This window comes from Eupeodes corollae, chromosome 2, assembly GCF_945859685.1.
Source record: "Eupeodes corollae chromosome 2, idEupCoro1.1, whole genome shotgun sequence".
NCBI lineage: Eukaryota > Metazoa > Arthropoda > Insecta > Diptera > Syrphidae > Eupeodes > Eupeodes corollae.
The window spans coordinates 78,017,927-78,044,010 of record NC_079148.1 but is presented as its reverse complement, the minus strand read 5'-3'; the positions used below and the strand labels follow the sequence as shown (position 1 = coordinate 78,044,010).

The 26,084-nt window shown below is 33.6% G+C and overlaps 1 protein-coding gene and 1 long non-coding RNA gene across 9 annotated transcripts in view; both read right to left on the bottom strand.

Moving 5' to 3' along the window:
• Positions 1–26,084, bottom strand: part of LOC129945756 (disintegrin and metalloproteinase domain-containing protein unc-71) — a 506,847-nt gene that overhangs the window by 305,686 nt on the left and 175,077 nt on the right. The window lies entirely within an intron of this gene.
• LOC129945758 (uncharacterized) lies at positions 11,507–12,047 on the bottom strand. The gene is made up of 2 exons (XR_008781515.1): positions 11,773–12,047; positions 11,507–11,711 (listed from the first exon to the last, which is right to left on the bottom strand). It is a non-coding gene; the product is annotated as an uncharacterized LOC129945758 (long non-coding RNA).

The window sequence follows — 26,084 nt, the reverse complement described above, 5'->3', positions numbered from 1 at the left end:
AGTTTAACGCTTTCGACAAAAAAAAATGGAAAGACTGAAAAGTTCCTTGTAAAATTTAATGACACCCTTGTTGGTTCAGCTCAGGACGGAAAAAAAAGAAAATGTGTAAACATATTTTGTGTTCCAAAACTACCCATCGAAGGATTAAAGTACATAAATGAGCATACAGAGAGTTTCATTTATAAGGCATTGAACAAAAATTAAAATTTTTGTTAGTGTAGCATTTCCTCAAAATTACAGGAATTCAAATCACACCCAAAAAAGTCTGATCTCCATTCCAAATAATATAATATCGTGGAAATAAGTAGTAGTAGAAGGAATATAGATAGTTTAAAGTAAAACAGTTAAATCATTTAAATCTTGATGATGATCAGGACAAAAAATGATTCGCAAATGTCAGCTGAGCCTGTTTTTAATGGGCGAATTATAATGGAGACACAAATTGAGTTATACAGATATCATATGTTTTCTTTTAACTACCTGAAATACGATTGCATATAATTTAATATTGTAAATAACTAAAACTTTAATTCATTTGAAAGCATGAGAAATCATCGGTCATTGAAAAAATCCGCTGTAATGTCGTTCTATTAAAAAAATCATCTGTTAATATACAAGCTTTAAAAAAACTTTTTTTAACTTCCCATAAGAGAGATATCGTTATCGGTCCGCTTTATCGAATTGAATATTTTGTCATTTATCGACGTTTCAAGATCACTTTAATTTAAATCAAGGAGATATGTCTGTGTGTCAGGATACTATTTATCGTTGCCGTATCGTAAGAACCAGTGAAGATATATATAAATTTTATAATGATATTCAACAAGTGTATTTTAGAAAAAAAGAAAAATTCAATCAGAGTTTTTTTTTAAAGAGGATGGGATGTGTACCACACTGATAACTTACCATCCAGTCTTTCGATTTGTCTTACTAAAAAGTTTTTAGGTTTTCGTGTTGGGTAAAAAAAAGTTGTAGAATTATTCTTGAAAATTTTGAAATTACCAACAATATTTTTCATATAAAAAAGTAGTTGAAACGCCAACATCTTAAAGTTTCGAAAAGTTATTTGAGTCGAAAATCAATTTTTAACAACTTTGAGAAATGTTTTGTTTAGGTTTTAATTTTTTATAAAAAAAACTGTAAATTTGATTTTCTTAAAGTTTGACCAAGTGTCAAAAACGTTATTTTCGGTTGCACAACATTGTTTTGGAGATGAATTCATTTCTCATTCGTAAAATGTTCGTGATGACAAATTTTTTTTGTCTGTGTTTTTTTTTTATTTGAAAAAAACCGTTACTTGGATTTGTTTCCAAAAATATATTTGTTTAGTATCACGTTACAATAAATAATATACAATTTAATTCAAGTCTCTAGCGTTATTGGTATGTGAGATATTTAGGGTTATACAAAATGTCTAACTTTTTTTAAACTGCTATGTTAAAAAAACCACCCACACAATTTTCTTTAGAGCTCTTTCTGCATCTTTCTACTTTATTATTTGTATAATAAAATTTATTTGAAGACGATATCTCTTCTGGTTCTTGAGCAATGGATAACGAAACAACGTCGCGATCGTACAGACTTACGAACGTACTCACAGACATTTTTCTAAAAATCTTTTATTTCGTTTCTAGGGATCTTGAAAAGTCTAGAAATGTCAAAATTTTCAATTTGACAAATCGCACCCATTGCAATAACAATATCAAAGTTAATGAAAAAATTAAAAAAAAAAAAATATTACTAAGAGTTGGACAGCCGATTATGACTCTAGCTGATCCCACCCCAGTTTTTAATAAAAAATTATTTTATTCTGTGCTAAATTCTGTTATTAACGTAAGATATCTCACACAAAAACAAAATTTTAAATCAAACTTATATTATCATATTTATATCTTTGCTAACCTTTAGTGGTTTTTTATGGAAGAATTCAATTAACATTTGTTTATAAAACACGAAAACCTAAAGAACAACAACAAAGAGCTGGTCAGAAATGGGTTTCGACTCAATTGTAAGGATAACAAAGAAACATATTAACCTCAAATTTAAATATTATCATCAATAATTAAAGTTTAACATAAATCGAAAGACAATTATGGATGGAAAGGGATCAGTAAGAATCGCATACCAGAAAAAAAAAAAGAAATTAAATAATTGTTTGTGTTTTTTCACTACAACCAAATTTAGTGTATTCTTTTTATAATATTTTCAATATTTTCAGTTTTTTTCTCGAAACTGTTCTTGACTTTCCCCATTCATTCTTGATTTTTCAGTACCCGTGGCATAATGGTTAGTGCATTGGACTATCATGCAAGGGGTCTTGGGTTCAATCCCCGCCTGTGCCACCTTAATTTCTCAAATTAGCCGTTCGTATTCGGCTTAAAACTGTAGGTCCCTTCCATTCCTGACAACAGTACTCGTACACGGGAATGGTTGAGAGTTGTAAGTCACTAGGCCCTCTATCACAACGGACTGTTGCGCCACCCAATTTAATTTTTTTTTTTAGTTCTTGATTTTTCCATTTCAGCTGTAATCTAGGCAATTCATCCATGTCATACTGACTATTGAATAATAAGGTGTAAATCATTACATATAACCGCACGGAAAATCTCCAGTTGACAATAAAAATGCCTCTTCGGTTTTAAAATTCATAGGTGTACTACTCTAAATTAGTAGTGAAGCAATACATTCGCTGTCATCTGCATTTGGCATTATTCACATACATATCTCGCCTGTCACTGTCACACATTATTTTCACTCATCAACCCGAAGCTAACGAATTAAATCCATGGCGTTTTCATTTTGATTTACTGGTGTTTTTTTTTGCACGATCTAATTTATTTTTAATATTCATCGTGTCATGTTTTTAATAATTCCCTTCGTAACACAAAATTGATTTGTTTATGTTTTTTTTTTTTAATGGTTTTTATTTTTATTTAATGGTCTGTCAAATTTCGGTTTTTATTTCTTTTTTATTTTAAAAAGAACTTACTGCTCACATTCATACATGAGTATTGAGTACTAATGACAGGAGAAGAAAGTACATTGCTGAAATTTAAAATATACTCACTTTACCATCAGGAAAAGCAAATATTTTGCCTCTTAAATATATTAACGAAATTTGATATTATAAATGGTTAAGTGGCCCTTCCTTTTTCTTTCTCTATTGCCACACACAATATGCCAAATTCACAATTGACACACAAAACTCAATATGGCAATACTTGATCCTTTTTACACTTTTCCAAAAACTTAAATAATAACAACTATTGAAGTGTCATAAATAATAATTATTTCAAAACTCTACGGACATTTAAGAGAAACATTTGACACATGTGTGCAAGTAGTTGACTTTCAGGTTATAGGTATATCGTAGCCTTTCTGATGAGGATATATGGACAAATATATGTATATGCGTGTGTAGCAATAGCTGATGATGGCTCCTTACCGCAAACTAAAAGTTGAACGGAAGAGTAAATGTTTTTGAGTCTCAGTTTGTGTTCAGTTTAATTTGAACACAAACGCATAATGTGTATGTTCCCTTAGTGTATCTAAGGACTCTCACAACACCATATCCAAGCCAAACCTAACCCAGCCCACCCACAAAGTGTTAGTAGTTTTGTTTTGTATACCAAAAACCAACCTACCTATGTACATATACTGATTTTTGGTCTCGGCAAGGTTATACTATACTTTTGTATAGAATGGGGGGATGGCAATTTTCAGAGAAACTTTTTGATCGTAATAATAATTGTGTTTTAAAATGACAAATAAAAGCACACACAAAAGTGTACCCACAATAATATTTTCAACATTAAACATTACTAAAAGAAAAAAACGAATAAAACAAAGCAAAACAAAAGTTTTGAAGTGCTAAACACAAATCTTAGTGGTTTGTCAAGTTGTCTGAAATTGAATAAAAAAGCTTTAAAAGGAAGACAAACATACAATAATAATTGCAACAATGTTTGAAGGTATACGTTTGAAGACGGGGGTAGTAAGTTAACAACTGTTTTAGAAACAGATGCATGAGTTATTGGGGTTTTAAAAGCTCTCAATTATTTTAAAACGTATTCTTTAATTAATTACACTATGTGAAGTAAGGAAAGAAGTTTTTGAGTAACAAATTGTAATAATTGTTTTCTTGGTACTATTTTTGAAGAATGGTCTGAAATTTGAAAAACATGTATCAGGTGTTCCAATAAGACATTTTTTTTATAAAAAACACGTTTTTATTGATTTTAAATAAATCCTCACAACATTTAATCTTTTTATCTATATCATAGACTAATGGCAATGACTGTACCAAATAGCTTCTCCAACAATTTGAATAAAAACGGAAAAGTTTGAATTGTGGCATAGACCTCGACTATCTCTAAGTGGGCTTTTTAGCATAGGTGTTAAATCACACGTCATATCCTTTTCATTAAAGTAAGGTTTGTGGGTGGCATCGCGTACTTGCAACTGACAATAACAACATCAAAACAAAACACATTTCTGCAGCGATATCCTCAGTGTCAGTTTGTATAAATGGGAAGATAAATGTTATTAGAAAAAATAAACAAATTTTAAACTTTTCACATTCTATTGAGTATGATTGGTACCTACGTAAAGTTTTAATTCACCATAAATTAAATGTTTTGATATTAAAAATTTGATGTTTTGTGCATAGTTAAAGTTGTCCCAATTAAAAACAATCCTTACTACTCTCCCAATTAAAATAAAGAAAACGAGGTTTCAAATAGTTTGCACATTTTAACAGTTTGTGTTGCAGCCATGTTATTTTATGTTTGTTTTTGTGTTTACATTTTAATTTCAAAATAATATGGAGAGTTTTAGAATTTCAGATTATTGATTTTACTAAGAAAATACTGTTGTTTTAAAAACTATGAAAGTATTTAAATCAAGGTTTTCTCAATTTTTCATATGGATTGAAGCAAAGACTCATAACTAATGAGAATATACTATTCTGGAAATTATCATTAGTTGATTTTCATTATGAAAGTTTGAGAAAACCTTGATTTTAATACTTTCATAATTTTGAAAAATACGTTTTCGACTTAATTTTAAGTGCTGATCTTGAATCCTATCTTTAATTTTAACTCTTTGCTCAAGTTTTAAAAAACACCTATTTTCATGATTATTTTTTTGTTTTTATAGTACATTTCAAAAATACTGGAAATTGGAATCATATTCATGTTCTATTTATGAATAAATCAAATCAAAAAAATCAAATGGGGTGGCGCAACAGTCCGTTGTGAACCAGGGCCTAATGACTTACAACTCTCAACCATTCCTGTGTGCGAGTACTGTTGTCAGGAATAGAGGGGACCTACAATTTTAGGCCGAATCCGAACGGCTAGTTTGAGAAAGCACTTTTTCATGACAAGAATTACTCTTGAAGGATTTGTCAATTCCTCGCAAGAGGTAGTACCCGCGAAAATTATTTTTTTTTTTTTTTTAAATTAAGGTGGCACAGGCAGGGATTGAACCCAAGACCCCTTGCATGACAGTCCAACGCACTTTTTTTTTTTTTTTTTTTCTAATTCATTTTTATTTATTCAATCTAAAACCTATCTTAAAGCTAGACAAAAATTCATAAAACTAGCCTAATTATCCATAACTTACAACTAACTTAATGGTCCCATACGGACACTCTAAGTTAAACTATAACACTTAAAACTAATGCCTTTCGGCCCTAAGATCTATTTTACTTCATTTAAATTTTATTTCATTTATTTTTGTATTTATTAGAAAATTTGAACAAAAAACTAATATCAATATCCTTTTTTTATTTATTTTTACTTACAAACTACTTAAAGTAAGGTCCTTAAATAAAACTTAAAACTAACTTAAACTACCTATTCTACCTATAAACTACTTAAAACTAGAACAACCACAGCAGCAAATCTAACGTTTTTTGTTTTTATATTTTACTGTCTTTTTTGTATGTTTTTTTATTTTTTTTTATTCCATGTTTTTTTTTTCTTTGATTTTTTTTGTTTTTAATTTTTTTTTTTGTTTTTTTTTTGTTTTTTTTTTTTTTTTTATTTTTATTTTTTTATTTTTTTTTTTGTATTTTTTTTTTGTGCCACCATGCCTATTCTACTTAAAACTAAACCCTAAAACTATAAAACAAGTATGTAAGCCGGCCAAGGCTTAAACCCCATCCCGACTACCCATTATCAAGTGCCGATTGAAGCCACCAAAACTGGTTCTCCTGCTTCACCCTATCAGTTCGGTCCCGTTCGGACACAGCCCTACTGAACCGAAGGAGCTCTGCTCCGCCTTGTGCCATGACGTCCCGATTGTACAGGAGTCGCCTATCCACGGTTCTTCGTCTGACGTGGTAGATTAACGGGACTGCCAATCTATCCTGTATCAGACCGCATTTGTCTAAAAAGAGGAATGCCTCTGGTGGAATGAAGCCGCTCAAGCGTGCACTCTCTAAATACTCGTCGTTCGGATAGAACGCCCCGAAAATTAAATTGTTGGTCGAAGACATAGCTCTTGCAATGTGACCTCGAACGAGTTTTATCACGAAATTGTCAATTCTGTTGATTCGAGCCCCGTCGTACAGGACCTCGTTGGAATAATAATGCACATAAGAAGATTCAGCTGTTCGATATAAGCCGGTACAGCGTCGTAAACACTGCCGCTCGAACACCCGAAACTTCTCCATCTGGGAAGGGGCAACGTTGAACCACACAGGACAACCATACACGATCATTGGCCGTATGAGGGCCATGTAGCAAATTACCTTCACTCGGGGGTCAAGCCGACTGCTAAAAAACAGCCGTTTCGTCAGAGCGAAGGCTCCTCTGGCCCTGGTCAGAGCAGCATTTACATGTCTGTCGAAATATAAATACTGATCTAACCAGATACCGAGGTACTTCACTACACTTTTGCTCGCTAATGGCTGCCCGTGAAGATCAACGATGACCATCTTGCGCCAGTTCTTACACGTATCCCTCGTGGCCCTAGCCAACGGAGTCCGGAACAGAATTGTCTCTGACTTCTGGACATTTATTTTCAGTTTCCAGTCGTCGCAATATCGCTGAATCTTGTCGAAGTCACGCTGCAAGAGAATTCTAATAACCTCAACCTTTCGGGCCGTTCTGTACGCAATTAGATCGTCGGCGTACGCAATTGCCTTTGTAAGACTACCTATCAGATCGCTGGTGTAAATGTTGAAGAGAATCGGCGAATTCACCGCTCCCTGTTGAAGACCATTTTTAATTGAGAATGTTGTGGTAGAAGTTACATTGCCACTTTTGACAACAAACTTTCTACCGTTAAGCATATCATAAAGTATATACAACAATGGCTTGCTAATGCCAAACCTGCTCAGTTTTAGGTAAAGACCCTCTAACCATACGGTGTCAAAGGCCTTTTCCAAATCAACCAGGACAGCACCTGTGCATTGTTGTTTTGATTTATTCCATTGGATATCAGAAACGAGTTTAGACGCAGCATGAATTGTGTCATGACCCGCCTTGAACCCGAACTGTTTATCCGGAATTATTTTGTTGTCTGCAGCCCACTTAGTCAGAGCCCTATTAATGATCTTTTCGAAAACTTTGCTGATGCTCGGAAGAAGACTTATCGACCGAAGATTTGACGGGTTGGAGTTGTCCTTTCCCTTTTTCGGGAGAGGATGAACCACAGCGGTCTTCCAATGCACTGGATAATATGCATTATTCAGTGCATTGTTGAAGAGTGTGGTGTAAATGTCAATTGCTTCCATCGGTAAATGTCTTAGTACAACGTTGGATATACCATCGACACCTGCTGACTTTTTATTTTTTATTGAATTGAAGATGAGTTGAAGCTCAACCTTCGTCACTAACAAGGGACTTGGTCCCGTTTGCTCGGCGATTATGGCATTTGCCAAGGAATCGTCATTGAACCGCATGAAACCGCGGTTCTCAGATCGCCATTGTGTCATATCATTTCGAAGGTAAAAGTGATTAAGTAGGGCTCTGTTTTCCAGGTCGTGGTTGGGGCGAATGCTAACATTTACCTTGTACACTTGCTGGAAGGCAGCTCCCACCGCCTCCACTTTTTCCTTCGGATCTTCAATTATGTAAAAGTCATCGTCAAAGATGGCTTCTTCTGGATCTATTTGCGCTGTCATGAGTACGTCTCTGTTTTCTTCGGTTCTTTGGAGTTTCAGACTCGGAAGGTCATTGTCGTTCTTTTTCCTGAATATCTTGTTGATTTTAGGGAACATACTAGGGTCACTAGAATTAACTGACCGGATCTTGCGGTCCCAGTACTTGTTAATTGACAGCCTGTAGTTCTCCTTAATCAACAGATTGACATTTTTTATTGACGACTTCAGTGTCCTAACCTCCAAGTCGTGTGGGTCTGTAAGTCGTCTGTACAAGTTTTTGAGTCTTGTCAGTAAGCCACTCTTGTGCTTTCGCAGTGCGTCAATTGTCGCGTTTCTGTAAGCGTCCATTTGGTCCCGTTCTCTGTACTTTGGGATTGTACGTTCCATCGTTAATTTTATTGTTTCGTCCATCTGTTGTAAATGTTGGTCAATTTCTGTATTTGTCAGGTTTCTGTTGTTTGGTGGGGCTATGTCACTCGAACGAAGTTCTCTCGCTAAGGCGTTGGTGAAACGAGGCCAACGCATCTTACTGTAATTGTAAGAGTGCGTTGCAACGTATTCCTCCAACTCTACGCGTTCGTTCGGAATCTGCATTACAGCAGCCAGTCCGCAGTGATCACTGTCGTACTCGACTGTCTGTAAGCAGTTTCGAGGGTGATTACCTACTTTGTCTGTTACTGTCAGTCTAGTGTCGTACAGCAAAAGATCCAGAAAGGAGCCGCTTCTTGGATACGATGGCTTTTCGGTAGCCAACAGGTCGATGCCATATTCAACGCTGTAAAGATTCATCAAATTAAAAAGATGATTACCTCTGGGATTACTATGTTGATTTCCCCAATCTTCATGTTTTGCGTTTAAATCACCGGCCATGATGAAATAGTTTTCTTCCAAGCTCAGTTTCAGTTCCCTAAAAAGAATCTCGAGTTCTAAAGCAAAGTAAGTAACCTGCGGAGCTCCAGCCGCATAAGCAGCAATCATATACATCCGCTTCCCTTGAGTGAGAGAGATGCATACAACGCAAACTTCTAGCGTCTTGAGCTTTCGCAATTCATTGTTGTATATGACTTTATAATTAATGCCTTTTCGTATAAAGAGAGCGACACCACCCCCTTGAGTGGAGTCGGGCCGGTCTCTTCTTACGATATTGTAATTTTTATGAGTCAATTTGTGTTTGTGGTTTAGCTTAGTTTCGCTAGCCATAAACACATCGGGACTGTAGTCTGTCAACAATTGGAACATATTGGCTCTTCGTTCAATCCTAATCAGTGAATTTACATTCACAGCTAGGACTTTAAGGCGCGTCTCCGGCAGCGCGCCCATTATGATCTAAATTGCGCCAGGCCAGGCAACAAAGAGTAGAGATGATCTACCCTTTTGCCTTGCTCCTTTATCTGACTTTGCAGTCCTGTTAGTTGACCTTGAATGCTCAACAACAAGGCTACAATGTCAGGCTGCACCTCTGGTGCCTTAGGCACAGAGGCCTTTGGGGCAACCGTTGGTGGAGCCTGTCTCGTGTTCCCATTCCCTGGCACCATTTGGGCGTAGGAAAATTTGGGATCTACGAATTTTTGTGTTGGAGCCTGTCTACTTTTTTCGGCTTTTTGACTGGCCTGTTTCTGTTTCATTTGTTGGACCTTAGGGCAACCCCTATAGCTAGCCGGGTGCCCTTGGTTTCCACAAAGGACACACTTGAGCAGGGTCAAATCCTCAACCCGCTCATTCCCCAGCTTGCATTCTCCTTCTTTGTGGGTTTCTCCGCACCTCACACAACGCAACTGCATATTGCAATTGGCATTGGCATGGCCAAACCTCTGGCACTTCGTACATTGTAGAATGTCGTCGTGCCTTTTTAATGTCTCCCAGCGTACAGTTTGATTGTCGAGAGATTTGATTCCCTTGACACTATTAACACTGCTTTGGGGCGATAATGTTACGAGGAACATTGGCAGCCTATAACCCCCTCGTCTGGACTTCACCGTAGTGAAAGGCTTGACCCCGATAAAATCGAGATCGTCACTAGCTTTTTGGCGGAGCTCAGCTAAGAGCTCCTCCGGTTCCGTGCAGGAACTTATGCCCTTCAGAAGGACCGTCTTAAATTTCTCACATTTGGGCGTGAAGCTGAAGAACTCAGCTGTGGCCTCTTTTAATAACTCTTTCACTAGCTTGTATTCGGCCAGTGAGAAGCACTGCACCGAATACCGCTTTTCTTTTTCGTTCAAAATGTTTAGTAAAAAATTCCCCTTAGTGGCCGACTTACATACCTGTTTCAAGTCCTGCAGGTCAACCTGATAGGTTCTAATTGGTGGCACCTTCTCCTTGGGCTGTGGTTGTTTCTGGTGTTGCTGCTGCTGTTTTTGCTGCTGCTGTTTCGGCTGCTGCTGTTTCGGTTGCTGCTGCTGCTGTTTCTGCTGCTGTTGTTTTAGCTGTTGTTGTTGCTGCTGTTTGGCCTTAGCCGACGTCGATGGGCCCTCAGCAATTGGGCCTGTCGCTGCTGCTGGCTTCTTTTTATTTTGCTCCGCTCCTGTGTTTTTGGGAGCGGGCTTGGTTGGTGGTTGTTTTTGCTGCTGTGGCTGTTGTTTTTGTTGCAGTTGGCGTTGCGCTGCCACTTGCTTCCGGCGCGCTTCCTGCTTAAGCTTAAGTTGACTGAGGAGTGGCTCTATTTCCTCCTTTAGTTTTTTTAGGCTTTCTTCAAATTTACTGATGGCAGCCTGTTTAGTTTGCAGTGCCTCCATCAGTTGATTCTCTTCTTGGAGGATTTGGTCCACCTCCCCCTCCAACGATTTATTTGTTGGCGGTTCTGGCTCCGATAGGATCTTGTTCGTATATTTCGGTGACCTAAACTGCCCTTCTCCACCCTCTGAGACGTAATCTGGGCTCCCAGAGTCGTCACTCTCCGATGTTTCGTGCTCTGACGTCACACCTTTCGTCTTTTCTTCCATTTTTTTTTTATTAGCGTTCCGCTTAGCTGGATTGGTTCGCTTTACCAAATTGGGAGATTGCCTCTTTCTCTTTACAATGGCCCACTGGTCCGTTGACGGGTCTGATGTTGTTTCGGTGATTTTTTGTACCGCTGCTTGCACCACAGTAACATCACATGATGTATTGGCAGAGGTATCTTTCGATACCCCTGCTTTCCTCTCCTTCTCCATTTGCTTTTTTTCCCAATCTATAAAATCTACGATTTCACGATTGTGAAAAAAAGCTTCAAGATTTCTAGTGCACTCCGCACGGGATTCGAACCCACGACCCTTGGAGTTGTGTTCGGACGCCACCTCCACTAGGCTACCGATTACTTGTTGAAAATGTGGCTTACTGCCTTCTTAAAAGGAAAACCCTACAAATGCACTTTTTAATTTTAAATTAACTATGGGCGTTTTTCTTTTTTAGTTCAGAGCTGAGCTCTGAGCATACTCTGAGCGAACAGAGTAGAGCAGAGTAGAGTTCTGAGCAGAGTATGTTCAGAGCTCTCTGATTTAATTATGAAACAACTTGAGCACTAAACTGTCATGATTTTAAATGTCGTCTGTTTGAAGGCATTCAAAATTCTCCTTAATCAAATTAATTAATAAAACAATCATAGCGTTGGTCCATTTGACGCCTGAAATAAATTTGATTCATAAAAATGCTATATGCAATTAGTTTTTCCAAAATTATCTTACCTTCTACACCAGAGCAACCAGCCTCTTCCGCCATTTTTATTGTTTTGATGATGATTTTTTTTTTATTTCCCGGCTTTCAGATATCAAATTGTTTGTGCTCAGCATTTTACTCCGTTTACTCTGTTATTTTATTCTGAGCTCACAGAGCGCGCTCTGAACATGTTCAGAACTAAAAAAGAAACACGAATTTGAAGCTCTGAACGCTCAGAGCTCAAAAAGAAACACAATTATTTTTTTGACAGTTCGAGCTCTGCTCTGAACTAAAAAAGAAAAACGCCCTATAAATCACTTGTAAACACTTGCTATCTCTCTGGAAGTCAAAGAACGACTGACAGTCCAACGCACTAACCATCATGCCACGGGTACTACTATTTATGAATAAAAGATACACATATACAGTGCCGGTAAAAAAAATAGCACCAATAGTCAAAGTTTTATTTCAAGCGTAAAAAAAAAATTACAGCTCAATATTTATGGCCTTTACCGTAATATATTATTGCTTGAAGTGTTATTTCTCTCTCTTGTGCAACTCTGTCTTTAAAATGATAACGGTTCTTTTTTCATGCGGCCATTTTGGCGAAAAATTAGTTTTTTTGTCGGTAAAAAAAATAGCACTGATTGGAGTTTCCGCAAGAAAAATACTTTTTTTATTATTATTTTTCAAGGTAAGGCTATTAAATATCAAATTTTGATTAACTTATTGAAAATCAAAATTTAGTTAAAAAAAAAAAACAAAAATGGGTCGCGGAAAACACTGCACGGACGAGAAACGAGTTTTTATCCAAAAACTTATTGCGGAAGGTAAATCCTACAGTGAAGTTCGGCGTTTAGTGGGGTGCTCCAACAAAATGATAAGGAACGCAATAATATATGCTCCCAAAGGTGAAACTCGTGGACGAAAACCTGCAATGACAACTAATGCCATCAGACGCCTTGTTCGAGAAAGCCATAAAAATCCCTTCAAGCCTGCAACTGAGCTCAAAAAGGAATTAAATATAACAGCATGCGTGGAAACTGTTCGACTTAGATTGAGGGAAAACAATTTAAAGGCATGCAGTCCACGAAAAGTCCCTCTTTTGACTGCAAAACATGCGAAAAATCGTTTAAATTTTGCTAAAAAGCATTTAAATTGGCCAACTGAGAAATGGCGCAATATTTTATGGTCGGACGAGAGTAAAATCGTGATGTTTGGAGGCAAGGGGTCTCGTTCCTATGTGAGAAGACCCCCGAAAGCGGAATATAACCCCAAATTCACAACCAAAGTTGTAAAGCATGGAGGAGCAAGCATAATGGTATGGGCATCTTTTTCATACAATGGAGTTGGGCCCATACATTGGATAAAGACAGTTATGGATCAACATGTTTATGTTGACATTCTCCAAAATGTTATGCTCCCTTATGCAGAGGAGGAAATGCCGCTTTTGTGGGTCTTCCAATAGGATAACGACCCCAAACATACCAGCAGAAAGGCACAAAAATGGTTTGCGGACAACTTCATTAATGTAATGGAATGGCCAGCGCAATCGCCTGACCTTAACCCCGTTGAAAATTTATGGACTGACATGAAGAAATCTGTCTCCCAAATTAAACCAACGAGCAATCAGTCACTCTGGGATGCAGTTAAGATGTCCTGGGAGAGTATTTCACTCCAAAGGTGCCAAGGTTTGATCAATTCCATGACCAGGCGATGTGAAGCCGTTATAGCCAACAAAGGCTATTCAACTAAATATTAGTGAAATGTAAACTTGTTTAAGACTAATAATTTTTTATAAAAAAATAGAATTTGTATTATGTTTTTTTGGGTTTTTTTAGGTTTAATTTGTATAACAAGCAGTGGTGCTATTTTTTTTACCGATTATTTTTGTATATTTGTTAGAAAAAATGACCTCTATTGTCTTAATTTGTTAAATAAAAAAATGATTTATTTTTCAAAGAGATTTTTTGATTCGCAATGGTGCTATTATTTTTACCGCAGCTGTATGTGTGTATATGCATTCCTCAATAAATTAAAATATCAATCCACAAAAATAAATCAATTGCTTATTCAAGTCATCATTTGTTTGTTTGGAAATTGTATCACGGCATTGCCGTAAAAATGAGTTAAAAATACTGTGGATTTATAATTAATTATTTTTATCTTGATTTTTGGGATTGATGTAAAATTTGGTTTATTTAACCAAAATTGGACACAACTCATTTCACAATTATCAATACTCTGCTCAAGCGATTAGATGAAAATTAATATTTGCAAAATAGCAGGATTTGACAAAGTTTATTTTTAATTTCTGGTCATAAGCCGTGAGCATTTTCAATAAAGCATAAGCACTTGAAACGTTAAAACCAAATAAATCATTTCATTGCTCAAATGTACTCTTATATGTATCTTTAAGTTAAGAAATCTTATATATATTTTAACTCAATCGACTTTGGGTGTCATTCCAAATCGAACAACTTGTCGCAAATCATTATTTGTTTTAAAGACGAACATTTTTAAGGTTCAATCAAGAGTAATGTTTATTTGTTCGGCTGAGCAGGTATTAATGGAACACCGTAAATGAGTTGATTTTTGTTTTTACAAATTTCACACAATGCGGAGAATTAGTGGTTCTATTTTTGAACAAATAAATAGGAATAGCTGAAAATTATTTTATTTTACTTTCAAGTTGTTTTAAATTTGACTCTTCAAGAGTTCAAGCCGCATTTTTTCAATTTAATTAAATAAAATAAAAATATAAATATGTATAAAATAAAACAAAAACTAAAGTTGAGGTTAAAAATAAAATAACAATTTACAAACTCATTTTCCGGTGAAACCTTATTATTTGGATTGGAATGCTTGAATAAAAAGTGGAAATTTAATTTTTTTCATAACTAACCTTGATAGCGAAGTCACTGCAAACTTATAAAATATAAATACATCAGAAAATGTACCCAGGTAGGTATGCAATTTAAGTACGTTTCCAATTAAAGTTGTTTTTTTTTTATTTTTTGTATTTTATTCGTTCATAATATTTGCAGAAAAGCGGACTTACAAAGTAATATGCCACTTCAGTTTCCAGTTGCGTATAGCAACATTTATATGTAGGTATTCCGTCGAAAGGAACAAGTATGTGCTTATTTCTTGCATCACAGCCCTAAATGCACTTATTACGTGGCCTATATATGACTTTTAAGTGCACATGAAGAGAGTTCATTGAGCAAAATATAGTTCTTTTGATTGTGTGTACACTTTACAGCAGTGGTAGCATTATACGAATTGCATGTAATAATCATATATACTGGCTCTTACCAGCCACAACCAGTGATGTTATACAATATTTTGTGTTTTATTTATGAATGGATAGTTAATTTAATATGTACATATTTGGGTGTATATGAATTGAGTTTTGGTTTGCTAAACCATAAATCGTGGCCATACAATACAGATGTGACTATGGGAGTTCTGACTTGAATTTGAAATATTTTCTTTAATTCGAGTCATAAAGGTTTAAATTTTTTAAAATTCGATTTTGTTGCAAATCGTGAACATAAACAAATTAATTTAGTACAGCTGTCTGCAACTTTTAAAGTTGAGTTGGGTCAACTGTGCGTAGACGCAATTATTTGTCTATTTAATTAAATCTACATTTTTGAGAAATTCAAAATGTTTGACATTTTACGTTGCATAATAACAAAATATTATTAATATTTTTAGTATTTTTTAAAGCTTCATTATTTTAAAATAGAAAATTTATATCTAAACTCAGTTTTTGTTTTTTTTTTTTAATTGTTGCATTAAATACATAAAGTTTCCAAATAATAGAATCTAACATTTAACAACACTGATTTAGTATCAACCAATAAGCCCTACTCTTAAAGATTGCGTTGAATTTGTATTACGTATGTGTAATATGCTGCTTCCACTACACATCTAGCAACGTTTTGATGTAAATAGTCGAATTTGCAAATGATTTCGCTCCAGGACATACATTAAAAACACATAATATGAGGCCAGATGGTTTATGATGCATTTTACAGAATGGAATAACTTTATTGACTCGCACATAATAATGCATTCATCCCTTTTGTGTAACATCGTCGTCGTTGTTTCGTCGTTTATTTGTAGCCATATGACTATCTGCATATATGGATGTATGTACGTATGTCAATACTACCTACCTAGAGAGGGCATAGGAATGTTTTTACATCAAAGCTACGAGTATACAAATATACATAAGGTTTACTAGGAATGCGTTGTTTTTAGTCCGTAGGAAAATATCTCTAACAAAATGGTGTCGTTGCTAAAGCTGGAGGTGTTGAACTTTTGGGGCCAAGCCCCAAGGTAAATGTAAAGCAATCTCTTGAACTTTTTGAATGCGCAACGCCCTGTTTTGCATCCTGAATTCTCAGAATAGCTATACACAGATAAACCTAGGTATGCGACTACCTATATCACTAAGTTTCTTGGTATAGTTTGGATTCTTGCTCTTTTTACGTATAGCTTACATATATTCCTTACGTAGCTATACCTATGATCTGGACCTTCTCTATTTGGTTGCGAAATGTAAAGCAGGAATTTTATGCATATTGGTATTTATCGCTGCATATTGCATGATAGATATTTCTGTGACCATATAAAGTCCCTATCTATAAGTTTTATAGGACAAATTATTGAGTACGTCACATGCATATACGTATTATGTCGTCGCCGCCGTTCGTCGTTAGGTACAGATATAATTTTATGAAAATTCCTGAGATTTTTGCAGAGTTTGGTGGACTCTGTGTTTTAATGAGTGTTGTAAAGTAATATATAAAGTGCACGCATAGGTTGCACGCACTTCATATTTTTGTCTCACTTTTAAGACTGATACCAAAAACCTGTACATCAAGTTGTATTTTCCCCTAACATCTAAGGATTTCCATATTATAAATTAAAAATTCGACCTTCTTGTAGTATAAAAATGGTGAAGGGTGAATTCTTGAAAATAATTTTTCATATATTTTGAAACTGATAGAAGATATGGTTACCATTCTATGGGTAATTGGCTTAGGTACAAAAAGTTTCAAGGTTTTCATCAAATTTGGCATTTACATGAAAGATAAAAGATTTTAATCAATCACCATCAATCAATTTGGTATACCCATTGTTTTGCTTACTGAATATACCTAATTCCCCAGAAGCGTTCATATTGTCTCATCTGCAAAAGGTTACCCTATTTTCTAGACCTGCTATGCTGTCTATTGATATTTTTTAAATTTGCTGATAAAATAACCTTATTTGTAAAGTGGATTCCATGTTGATTGGAAACTTTTACTGCTGTAAACGCATCATTATCCAAAAACAGTAGAAACTACATTTTTTTGGTAATTCGGGTTCGTTAACAACAACAATTTGACTTAAAATAAGTATTTAACAACTGTATAGGATCATTCATTTTGTAATTTGAATAAAATTAAACTGATATTTGGTTACTGATATGAAACTCAACTGTTACCAGAATTGCAATAAATATAAGTTGAATTTTTGACATTTACGATTTTGGTTTTCTTTTAAAATCGTTGTTGTGAAAAAATAAAAAAAAATAAAGCATTGCTGATTTCGTAAGTGAAGATAATTGTAATGAACGCTTAGTGTTACATATGCAAGCAAATGTTGCTGATGATACGAATTCATAAACTTCTCGGCGTTAGGAAATTAACGCGTGATGCACTTAATTTTTGGAAGATGATTAAAGATTAGACGAAATGTGGTTAGAACAGATTGGGGCTTCAAGCCACACAAAGCAATAAATTAAGTCTTATTTGCATAAGTATTTTTCTGGTCGCTTAATTTTAAGTTTTGGACGCATCAGTTGGATTTTGTGATTTGACACCGATAGATTTTTTGTGTGAGGCTATGCAAAAGGTCGTGCTTATGCTAATAATATCTCGACTCTAGAACCATTCAAATACGATATCACTCAAGTTCTAGCCAAGACACCGTTCGAAATGTGCGAAAAGTGGGCAAAAACGATATCCCCGACTCGGCTGTTTAAATTGTATTGTTCTTTCAATCTTTAGACTGTTGTTTTCGTACCTGTACTTTTGAAAATGTTTTCGTACCTGTACTTTCGAAAAAATTAATGAGCCGATATCAGTTAACATCATCACATTGCAGTCAATGACAGTTTTCACAAAAAACATGTTGCAACGTTATTTTTGAGACAGTTACCGGAAATAGAAAAATTCAATACCTGGATCTGGAAATTTTAGTGAAATTAAGTGACATGTGTTCTGTAGAATCTTGACAAATAAGTCTGTTATTATATAATATTTAATCTCGGCTTGTTTTCTTAAAAACATCAATGTTTTTTGAAATTTTCCCACCTCTCTGTTTTTAAAATAAATGAAACAAATATAACAATGAAGGCCTTGGTGATTAGAAGGAACATAATAAATCATCAAATCGTGAAACAAAATAAAAAGGTTTCCATAAATACCAAAGATATTTTAAAAATGTTACATAGACACATAAATACACAAAGAGACTGCAAACAAAAGTTGTAATCTATCCAAAGCAGAAAAATAATGCTTCTGTAATATGGGCCCCAATCAGAATAAGTTTAACATTGAAATGGGCCCGAATGGGGTGCCCTGCTCCAGTCAACTATTTGAAGCCAAATATGACTGGAAAGATGAAAACAATTTGTATTTGTTTTGAAAAATCAGCTTATCTTTTTGATTTATCATAGGTACCTCTATTCTTTATTTATAGCCCTCATTTTGGTAACCCAACCAAAAAATAGCATTTTGTTTGCACCTAACCTCAAATCACAATCTTTTATGTATCTTTTCTGTTCGTCGGTGGTTTGCTATTCCAAACTTTAATTTCTGCTCTTTAAAGTGTTTTTTGTTTAAATAAAAAATGCAGGTAGATATATTCACCCTAGTTGATGTTAAATGTATACTTCCCGATTTTCTAACACATAACATACATTTCTATGTACATCTCGTCGGTCGAAGGCACTAGGGACGGTTGTTGAAGTGGCGGGGAGCATTTGGCGAGAAAAGGTTGCAGTTATTATATTTGATAGAACCCAACAACTTCCGTTTACCAAAAATCTTTTACACCATCATTACCAGTTACACTATTTAAGGGTGGTATGCCACGGCCGCGTAGTGGCGCGTTGAAACTTTCAAGTCATTTCCAAAATGCCGCAGATGGTATTATCATGTTCGTTTGGGGTTGGCAAAGTAAAATAAATCCCGTCTTAGTCATCGTCGTCTTCGCGACGCGTCTTCGTTGGGGTCGTTGTAGTGGTAGTCGTCTTTTTCTTCTTCTTGTTCTTCATTGAAATTATACTTTCCGTTTCGTATTTAAAATATGCTGCTCATTTAACAAGAAGTCTTTCATAGATGGGATCTGGGAGAGCTGGGACTTCGTGTATGCTGTGCTGATAAGCGAACATTTGGCGCCTGGTGCGTCATTTGGAAAATGACATTGTAATAATTTAAAATGTTCTAGGTAGAGCTTGGAGGTCTATAACGAAACCGACTAGGTAATATGTGTTGTGTATGTTTGAAGTTTTTGAGGGTTACTATTTTAAATAGACGTACATTATATACATGTATTGTATTTGCCTGGGATTCAAAAATAAAATCACACTTTATGTCATGTGGTTAGGATTAAAGTGGAAATTGTTTGTTTCAAAGAAAATAGCACAACGTTGGAATAGTTCTGAGAAAATAATGTTGCATATCTAAATATGTACACATACCTTCCTACGTGGATTTAAAGTTGGTTAGTGAATAATTGTATGGGTGAAACCAATCTGGAAAGTTTTCATGCATAGTTTTCTAAGTATTTAATGTCAAAAAGTCAAATTATTTTGGATCATTCTCTCTTTTCCGTTGTGAGTAATCGAAAAGGAGGTATAACATAATGTACACCGAATTATTATTAGAGAAATATTGGGGAAATGTTGAAGGACGAACACGGTAACTGTTCAAACTTAATAAATGTTAGAAATTTTAAGTTTCTTCTTAGGTAGCAGGCACATACACGCAAGTGAAGAGAAAATAACAGATAATTATAGACATGTTTATTTTGAACTTTTAACAGAATTCTATGAATAGAGTACAGAAGACGAAAGTAATTATATATATATATTTGAAAGATTTTTTGAATAATTGATTCATAATCCTACAAGGTTAAATGTTTGGTCTGCAGATTTGCTTCAGAGCTTAAGGTGAAATTATTATTGAATTTAATTATTTATACTTACACATTATTAAGAACATTGTTGACTATGAGATTCATTATTTATTGATGGATTTCGGTAATTAGAAATATAGAACAGAATTATTGGTTTATTCATATTTGACAGCGTTGTTTTAAAAACAGAATAAAATTAAACAAGAATTGACAGACACTAAAAACTTTTCATTCGCCGTGCCCGTCGGTCGATTTGTTAAAAAGTTCAACAATATATTAATAACCACATTTTGTGTGAGATGAAAAGTCTGAAGTCAATATCTTTCTTTGTCCGGATAATATTTGAGTCGAAAAAAATGTTTTTTTTTGTTGGCTTTCGTGTTTAAAAAAAATATCAATTGAATTGATTTTTTTTAGAAACCTTACTATAAAAAGTTAGAAACAATCAGCCTTATCATTGGTATCATTTTTATAGCCGATAATTTGTATCAATTATTTGATAAATTGGTATTATGGGTATCAACTGTTAATTTTAGGCCGATTGTGAAAATTTATCAAAAGTTAATTGTAAATGAGTTTAATTTTTTTGTTTGACGTTTCACGTGTGGAATATTTGTTGTTTTTTGGCAACTAAAAAAAATTCCTTGTGCCAAAATGTAAGCTGGTCTTATGAAAAATTATTTGTTTCTTAAAATTATATTCCTTAATTCAAGAGCAGAACAGTCAGCAACAGAAAACAGTTAGATAAAATGGTTGAGTTGATGGATGGGAGTCCTTGTGTTTCAAGGGAAATGCTTAATGTAAACAAGAAGTAATTCACTTAGAACTATTGACACCGCTAGTTGTGCCATACCGATATTAAACTATTTCCAATGCTCACTTGATAACTTTCTTTAGTAAAGAATTTTAATACTCTTCCCAATTTTAGTATATTTGGAATGGATTGCTGAATTTGGATTGGTTTAAGTGTACATAAAAAAAATATCGTTTAAACCAACAGGAAGGCTTGTTTTGAAAGTCAGAATATTTGTTTGGAAAATGAAAAAATAATTCTGAATTCAAGATCTGTTTTTGTTTGCGACATTTCTAGTAGAAAACCAATTGCTATAAATTTTAGCAGCATTTTTTAAAAGTATTTACTTTTTGTAAAAATGTCCAATTTAATTTTTTCAAGAAAATAATCTTAAGTTACTTACATCATTTTGAATAGAATTATATAATTTTGAAATGAATATCTTAACCTATTCTCCAAATATACGAATCAGGCATCAGATCTACATATATGACAACTTCTGCATTTGTAAAAAAATTCGAATTAGATATTTTAATCAAAGAATACATTACGATGGCAGATCAGAAAAAAAGTGGCTCCCGTCCGACTGTTGGAAATGAAGCTTTTAAGCTGATACGCGTAAGCAATTTTTTTATTTTTTTAAGATCAAAAATAACATTAGTCCTGTAGTCAAAAATCCAAAATTCGAATTTTATCATAAACGAGCTGATAGATTTGTACTAAATTTTGTTTTTTAACTTAACTTCTTTCATTACAAAAATGTATTTTTGTTTTTATGTTTTCTCAAGAACTAATCAACTGATTTATATAAGCACTTGCCGATTATTTTTTGGATTTAACAAAAAATATTCAATTATTTTATTCAAAATTCGGTATCTCAAAACCCTGTGCATATTTTTAACTGAAATTCTAATGTAAAACGTGTACGTTACAAAATTGCATACCAAATTGAAAAAGTTTGTATCCTACATATGAATATATTGTATACAATATTATTTTGAAGAAAAAAACGCTTTTACGATTTTTAAAAGAAAAATTTAATAGATCAAAGTTTTTTTGATTGATTAAATAATAATTATTTCATAGTTTTATTTTATATGACCATTTTAAAATTTAAAAATATAAGTTCAATTTGTAAAATTCTTTGGATTCAGGAGCAAGTTCGTCTGAACCAGTCGCGCTTTATTTTTTGTTGATTCTTACCTTTTATAAAAAAAAACTGTCAATTGGATTTTTCTCAAAAATTTTACCAAATCTTAATCAAACATTTTATAGGAAGGTACTAGATTCGAAAATAAATTTTTACCAACTTTTAATAATGTTTTTTTTTTAAGTTTTTATTTTTATATTTTGTATTTTTATCATTCTATACCAGATGTAAAAAACATTATTTTTCGTTTTAAACAATTTTTTTGGAGGTACCATCATTATTTTTTTCGCAAAATATTTGAGGTTAATTGATTTTTTTTTGAAAATATACTGTTCTTTTTTAACACGTCACATTGTATATAAAAAGCTAAATTATGATAAGAAGTTTCAGACAGTAGATCAGTTATAAAAATGGGGAAGAGTGTCAGAGACACGATAAAGGGACACCAGTGTTAATTTTGTGAGTGTTAGACTTGCACCAAACTAAAACAACTTCTGTTCCACGATCAGAACTTACATTTTTAATCCAACGAATGATTGCTACGAGTATTATCAAAACCAAAAAAAAATTCCATAAATTAATCTGATACCAAACGCTTTTCTTGAAATATTAAGAGCAATGATTTTAGTGTCTACAAAAAATATATATGTACATGTGTTGTGATATACTGCTCGGTGAAAGCAAAACTAAATTTTGTTTTAAACGTAAAGTTCTTGTAAAAGTATTGTGAAAACATCGATCTTGCTTATATCTACCTTATAAAGGAAATATATGGCTGTACAAAATTTTATTTTAAGTCAAGACCGCATCCCACACATCAAACATATAAATATAAAAAAGGAGACAGTTTTGAGGAATTTTCAATCTCATGTAGTGAAAATAATGCACTTATAAATCCTTTACTTTAAAATTTTGTGGTATAGCTTTAATGAGCAACCTTATTAAAATATTTTAATTTACGTGGATTTTTATTAGGTATTGTACACTCTTATACTGTTTTATTTTGCATTCATTTCTTATTAAATATTCATAAAGTTTAGTTTATTTTTCTTTTAATTTGGCATATCTTTTGTGCATGTGTTGTGAGTACAATGAAATTAATTTTAAAACATAACATTACCAAGAATTTAAGACTGCCGCAACCAGTAAAAGATGCTTCTTGTTTAAATAGAAAAAAAATCCTTTTCTAAAACTGCTGTTTTAATATATAACAACATACATACATGAATATGACTTCCTTTCTCACCATAGTTCCTGACATATTTGCTGCTCTGTTTCTTCCTTTCGAAGCAATTGGTGTGAGTGTGTACGAGCATATAAAAAAAAGGATGCTAAGCTAAGCCAAAAGGAGTAAAATGAGAGAAATTCTTGAAGAACACTTTTACAAGAATGGCTAACACTCCAGAGCAAAATGTACATACATATATACATCGCAACAATGATGTTCCAAAGGGACTTCGGGGACACTCACACTTTACACACTTGCTCCATCCCCATAATAAATGAAGAGGTCATTTGCATTTATGAAACGACGACAACACAACACAACAAGAGGTCAACATAACAATTTCTTAGGGTAAATTCCATTTTGAATTATGTTTTAATTTACCGGAAGTGACGTGCTCTTATAAGTTTGTTATTACAAAAAAGAACTTCAACATTTTCTCAATAATTAAGAGTTTTTGTTTTGCTTTTAGCTTGCAGCATAATAAACGTGTAAGCGTTTATATATCTGCTCTGTACTGTAGGGAACACATCTATAGGTAGTACTATAAGGGAATGGGTTGAAAAAGGTTGAGGTTATATAGTGTAGTTTGTATAGTAGAAGTTTGCCTCATATTATATAATTTAAGATCTTCCAGTTGAGAAAATTTGTAGAATAAAAGTTCAAGTATGTGCCTTTTGTCTATATTTTAATTTTGTTTTTGAACCATTCAATGTATATGAGAGTTTATACTTCTTCTTTTAGTAGTGATGGGGCCTGGGGGTTAGGGTCAGATCTCAAAATATTTATTGAAAGTCCACTTGAATTTTGAAACTTTTAAATAAATGGGATAGTTTAGCTTAACATATGTATGTGAATACAATTTTATCCCAATATAGTTTCTTATGAATTTTAATAAGGGTTGAATGAGTTAATGAATGCACAGTTGGAATTTAATATTTCTAGTGTAGGTATAATCTAAGGATGGATTTTGCTTCCCTGTTTGTGTCATTTTTTATATTGTTTGAAAATTGGCTTACACTATCATTATCCAAACCACAAACGGAATCAGAATAAATTTAGAAGGTATATATTTAAATTGGGAAAGGCTTGTTATTTTGAACTTTCTAAAGTTCTATATGATCAAGATTCTTTGCAATGTTTGAATTCCAACATATTTTAAATCCAGAATATATTTTCATAATCCTGTACCATTTACACAAAAACATAAACATTATGTTAATAAAAATATTTCAAATTTCAATAAATTTTGGGCAATTTCAAAAAGATATTCAACAAAACATTTGTTTTTGTGTTCGTATTAAACCCTAAAACTTGTTTATGTACTCATTTTTAACAATATTTGAATATCTTTCAATAGCACAATGCACTTTTAGGTGATTATGGAATCGAAGATGGCGTATACCATGCAAGTTACTATTTTTATTTAATTTGCAACTTCAACTTTGGTGGTTAGGCAAGTAATTGCAAAGGTTTATAATAAATAAATTGGGTGGCGCAACAGTCCGTTTGAGAACTAGGGCCTTAGTGACGGACAACTCTCAACCATTCCTGTGAGCAAGTACTGTTGTCAGGGATGGAAGGGACCTACACTTTTAAGCCGAATCCGAACGGCAAATTTGAGAAAGCATTTTTCATGACAGGATGTACTCTTGGAGAATTTGTCAATTCCTCGCAAGAAGCAGTACCCGTGAAAAAAACTTAAGGTGGCATAGGCAGAGATCGAACCCAAGACCTCTCGCATGACAGTCCAACGCACTAACCATCATGCCACGGGAACTAATGTAAAGGTTAAGCGGGTATTAAACCTCAATATTTCATGGATAAAAGCAGATAAAAGTACAAAAAATAAACTTGACAGCTAATTAATTAAAATTAAAGCGTTGTAATGTTGTTATATTTTATTTATTTTTGTATGGGTTCTGGATAAGCGCATTATTATTTATCAAAAGTCCCAAAAAAATCGTTTTCTTAGCATTTGTATTTTCAATAAAATCAAGTAATTTAATACTCGATCGAAAATTCTACCATCGCAAATTTCAATCCAAAACCTTCGTTTAGTTTCTCGCTTGAGAATTTCGAATAAATCTCAAATATTAAATAAAGTACTTATATCCTAACGGACTCTGAAGAATTGTATACTAAGATTCTAAAGTCCATTGAACGCCTCAAAAGTTTAAACCGAAAGGATGCATCGCAATATTTCGTTGCAGATCTTAAAGCTTGAGAAAATCAAATAAACCTCAAATGTCTTGATTCCATTTAACGTCCAAAAAAACAGGAAGACGTATGCATCACATGGCTTCCTAATACTAGGATCTTAAAACTTGACAAATTCGAAGAAATCTCAAATGTTTAATAAATTATAACCTAACGGATTCTGAAGAATTGCATGCTAATATTTTTGAGTCCACAAAAGATCAAACAGCAAGATGCACGCTTCATAATATTTCGGCTGCAAAACTTAAATTGCTTCGGTTCAATTAGCCAAGATATTCCAAGAAAAATAGTCATAACTTAAAGTACAATTTCAATTCAACAATTTCGCAGTATTTATACATCTTCAAAAATATTTAAATTTGTACTCCGTTTTCAGTTTGTTTGTATGCACCTTTCAATTTCTCAGAACCCGAAATATTTTGTTGGTTAAAGAACAAATTTAATCGAACCAGTGTATTGCAAATTCAGTGGTGCAAAATAATTAACACTTATTCATTTTCTTCTTAATTGTGTTTTGGATTTCCTCGCTGGATTTCTTTTTTTTTAAATGACAGAAAAGGAAAAACTTTTTAAATTTTGAGTTTTGAGAAAAAAATAGTTGATTTCTTTGAAAAAAAAATTAAGAAATGATTCAATTTTGTTAAATATTTGCAATCGAAAAATATTTAATTCGGAATTCATGTAGAAACAAAGTAAAGCCAAAAATTAAAAGCCCTTTGCATCCGTTAGTTTGATGTCAAAATACACCATA